Raw genomic sequence first — 5,278 nt, 5'->3', positions numbered from 1 at the left:
GCAGATTAGAAGTTAATGTACGCAAGAGACTGAGGGTCGTTTCAAATGCATCTAGGAATGACAGTATATTCTGGTATACAAATCGAATTTTTCAGATAAAAATTTACAGCCAAAAAAGGTTGATTAACTTATGTTAATCACTCTCGAAGACGATTTTGGAGGATCAAAAAATTCCATGTGAAATGCAACAGGAATTGGAAAGATAATGATAATGTTTGACTGCCTCCGCTACACCTTTTACACTATATACTACGTTGACTACTATGCCAGAAAATACGATATAAAAAAAATTATGAGGGCTTAGATAAAGGTCAGTACAAAGATTCAATATATTTTTACGTGAGTGATGATGATGTTTGTGGAGAAATTACACATGAGAGGAAGGGTAAATAGGACGGATGTGTTAATTATAGATTATTGGCTGACGGGTATGAAGTTGGGGAGATGTTTTCAATTAAGTATTCAGCTGTCAGTCCGTTTCCTTCCGGTCACTGATATCATCACTTCTTTCCTCGCTATCTTTTCATCCTGTTCATTTATTGATAAATTTAATCAATATTATCAAACACGGCATGGTTGTGTGGTTTAAGAAGCTGGTTTTTCAACGACGTGGTTTTGTATTCAGTCCTACTGCGCGGCACTTTGGACAAGTGTCTTCTACTATAGCTGTGGCCGGCTAATGTCTTGTGAGTAGATTTGATAGAGGGGCAACTATGTAAGAGCCTTTCGCATATGTGTGTGTTTGTATGTGTATGTCTCTGTGTTTACCCACCTCCACCCCACCCACTTCTTGACAACTGTTGTTGGTTTGTTCAAGTTCCAGTAACTTAGCGGCTCCGCAAATAAGACTGGTAGAATAAGCACCAGACTTTAAAATAAGAACTGGGGGTACCCCACGGAGGTATCCGCAGCGTAGCTGCAGCTGAATGACTGAAACAAGTAAAACATGAAAGACGGTAAGCGTCTGTGTAGAACCGGTATGCCAAGAGAGAACGAAGAAAGGTGTTAAAGACTCCTTACATATGATAGATAAAAACAAAAAAAAATTAATCAAAAACTAAAAAGAAGCAAATGAAGGGGCCAAGTAGAAAAAGAACAGTCAAATATTTCTGTTGTTAAATCTTTTCGTGTGCTCCATAAATTGAAAGATCATATTTATGGTTAATCGATACTTGGAAATATAAGTATTGATATAATTTCATCATGAATAGTAATTACCATTCTGTATGAACGTCACTATAGCTCTTTGCTCTTTGGCTACATATCAATCCAATGTTATCCAATATTCCGCCTGTCCCATTTCCCGTTACACACTAAACATTGTCAGTTTATGTCAACTGATGATTGATAAAATGAATATTTTAACAATTTATTGTTTCAAACACATTATCTGCATGTAATGCCATCAAAAGCATGCACATGCTGGGTACTCGCCCGGGGGTTCCTCGAGTCTAAGAATCCAATGCATCGGTTTACCTGTAAGACTTTAAAGTTGTTGTAAGGAACATGTCAGTATACTCTACTAACGGTCTAGCTGAGAAAATCTCTTTCCTTCTAGGTAAGGAACTGATAGAAAATTGTCGGATTCCTCTTCCAACGATATACAAACCTACATAAACTCTTGACGTTTATAATATACTTTAAGCCGATGCAGACTACCACCACTAATGCTCTCGGTCTCTGAGATAGATAGATAGATAGATAGATAGATAGATAGATAGATAGATAGATAGATAGATAGAGAGATAGATAGATAGATAGATAGATAGATAGATAGATAGATAGATAGATAGATAGACATGTGAATATATGTATGCGTTGGAACGTGTGTGTGTGTGTACTTGTATGTATATATGTGTATATTTATAAATTAAAAGAAAATATGTATATATTCGTATATATGGGCATGTGTGTATACATATGCGCACCACATATACACACACATTCGTGCAGCCATAAACGTATTCGTGATGTTTATATAGATGTAAAACGCCAATATTTATTCATTTCGTATACATCAACAGCTACGGTGTCTACACGATGTAGTTGAATTCGTTTCGTCCGTTTTGTGCATGAAAGGAAATACCAGACATCTGTACCTAGTTAACGATGCATACCTGCTTCCGATATATTGCGAGTAAGGGAGCGAACTCCTACCCACTTCTAGCGACAGAACCAGCCTGGTTTCGGCTATTTCTTCCTCTCTTCAATACTGGACACCTCATCAGCTTGAGAAGGCGGTAACTCGCCTCTATTCGAAATATGTATAAATTTAAGCGACACAAAGGTAAAGAAGCTAGTTCTAAAATCTAAGAGATGAACGCAGTGAAGTCCGTTCGAACGGAACAGCCATGTTGAAGTGGCTACGAACATTACTTGCTATTACAACTACTGTGTTCATCTCTTACAGATATTCTAGAACTAGCTTTTTTGCTCATTTTAACATCAAAGACTGTGTATCAACGACTGTGATCCCGTCGTTAGAAGGTGGAAAGATTTCGCTCCCTTGCTCGCAATATTTCGGATGCAGGTATGCATTGTTAACCAGCTCGAGGAGATGTCTTCTTGGGGTTAAAAAATCGCAGTAAAGTCCGTTCGAACAGAACAGCCATGTTGAAGTAGCTACGAACATTACTGTGTGTGTGTGTGTATGTGTGTGTGTGTGTGTGTGTGTGTACGTATGTATGCATGTATATATATATATGTGTGTGTGTGTGTGTGTGTGTGTGTGTGTGTACGTATGTATGCATGTATATATATATATATATATGTGTGTGTGTGTGGGTGTGGGTGTGTGTGTGTGTGTGTGTGTGTGTGTGTGTTTCCCATTAATATTGTTTGTTGTAGCTTTTGTGTATATTAGCCTATAAAAATACAGATTTTAATGTATTAATACCAAAAAGTAATCTTTACCTCCAACTTGACTTGGAGATTGAGGTAGAACACAGAATACTGCGTTATTTACCCTGTGGAAATCTTACATAAAAAATCGTGGTGCATAAAGGCAATCGTACTTATATCGTTGATAGCAGAGAATCGTCTGCTTCGCTCGCTGGAACAGCAAGATTATGTGACTTCAACCTGCAGATCCTGCGGCCGTAGCACATGATTCTCTTTCGTCAATGATATTATTGTGATTGCTTTAACGCACCACCAGTTCTCATGGGAGATCCTCTCAAGGTAAATTCATACATTGGTACGCACATGAATACACACATATAAACATCCATAGTTACATATGCACGTACATACGCACATGCTCACATACGTACGTATTTCCATAGATACACGATATTTCCATAGATCTTACTTTCTTTACCCGGTTTTTCGGAAAAAAGACTTTGGTAGAGCGCCGTCTTAAAGGTTTTAGTCGATGCAACCGATTCCGGTACTATTTTTGCTCCTAAGTTTCGTTATCATATGAAACAGAAGACAAGTCGTTCAAGGGGTAAAAGAAGAAAATCCTGTCGAAATTTAATACTTAAAATCAATTTTGCTTGTTGCACCAAGTTGTTCACTCTGTGCCATAATTATTCTACCTCACCAAAGCGAAGCCTATACATCGATATAAAGGTCCGATAAGACTGAAACACGCTCTAAGTTATCTCCCGCACTTGCTGAAAGTATTATTACCATTGATTTAATGTTATCTTTTCCCATCTTATAAGTATTTCTAATTAGTTATTTAACGCATGCTACATTAAATAGCTTAGCATTGGCTTAACTATCATTGAGACTTAAGTACCAATGTCAAGTTCACATAATAGTGCCGAGTAGTAAATATGAATTTTCATATTGTCTTCTGATAATCTGAAATCCTAAAACACGATTTTGTGCAACCTTTAGCAAATAATTAGCTACTGTCAATATTACTTTCTAACTTTGGCACAAAACCAGCAGTTCTGAAGTAAAGTAGAATTTGATTACATCGACCCCCAACGCTCAACTGGTACTTATTTTATAAACTTAGAAAAGATAGAAGGTAAAGTTGATCTCAGTGGCATTTGAATTCAGAGCATAATGACAGAACTGCCGCTAAGCATTTTGTCCGGCGCAGTAACGACTCTACTAACTCGCCATCTTAGGCTAAGGTCAGTATTAAACCTAATCCTATTGACCTAATCTATTTTTTTTTTATCATTTACTTGTTTAAGTCATTAGACTGCCTTCATACTGGGGCACCTCCTTGAAAAATTTTAGTCGAACGAATGGGCTCTAGTACTTTTTTTTCTTTAAAGTCTGGTACTTATTAAATCGATCTCTTTCGCCGAATCGTAAAGCTACGGGGACGTAAAGACACCAACAACAGCTGTCAAGCGATGATGGGGGACAAATACAGACAGAAAGACATACTTTCATAAATTATTTTAGGTATCACTTTAGCAAAGAGCAGACAGACATTTTCTCGAACTCCTTCATTTTTAACTCAGCAGCACATCTACAATGTGAGAGATGGGTGAATAAATTTGACAGATATAGCTCAGCCAAAGATTGGCCCAGGCAATGTCTAATTTAACAGAATACCTGATAAGATCTGTTAAATCATTTTTAAGTCAATGTTTGTGGTATCCTGGTCCATTCAAGTAGGGAGTTGTTGACAGATGTATCCAGGTATAGATAGCTCATTTAGTATCCCTTGAAAACATTTGTCCAGTGTTCATTTGAGGATGGTGGGTCCTTTCCTTCTTTGACTTGTTTTGAGATAATATTAAATAGAGCAGGGCCTGTTGAGGAAAAAACATTGTTTTACAGTGAGTTTATGAGTTATGATCCTGAATTGTGTAGGGAGCGTATGGCACGTAAGAATAAAGTTTTGATATTTTATGGCAATCTCAATGATCAAGATCAGTCTCTGGGGGTGACTCAATTTTCGTAATGTTTTATTTGGTGTTGAGAAGCCACAGTGAGCAGCAGTATTCTAGTTGTGGTTTACAAAGGAAAAGAGGAGAATGATGACATCTTGCTCTCTGGACTGGAATGTTCTGAAGATCCGAGAGCTCATCCTGCGAACCACATCGACTTTATTGTTGATATGAGCACTCCAGCCAAAATTGTTATCAACAAATTATCCTAAATCTCTGATATTATCGGATGTTGTGGGTAGTTTCCTTGAACGAAGAGAATATGTTAGTGTCAGGGCATTTTTTTCCAAAGTGTCTAATTTCAAATTTTCCCTCATTTAACCACATGTTATTTTTGTCCGCCCATTGGGTTACAACATCTAGATAAGACCGCAGACTCCTTCGATAATATTCTGGAGCTTGAAGTCAACTGCGAA

Source organism: Octopus bimaculoides, chromosome 6 (assembly GCF_046866305.1).
Source record: "Octopus bimaculoides isolate indiv1 chromosome 6, ASM4686630v1, whole genome shotgun sequence".
Lineage (NCBI taxonomy): Eukaryota > Metazoa > Mollusca > Cephalopoda > Octopoda > Octopodidae > Octopus > Octopus bimaculoides.
Note: the sequence above shows the minus strand (reverse complement) of the source record.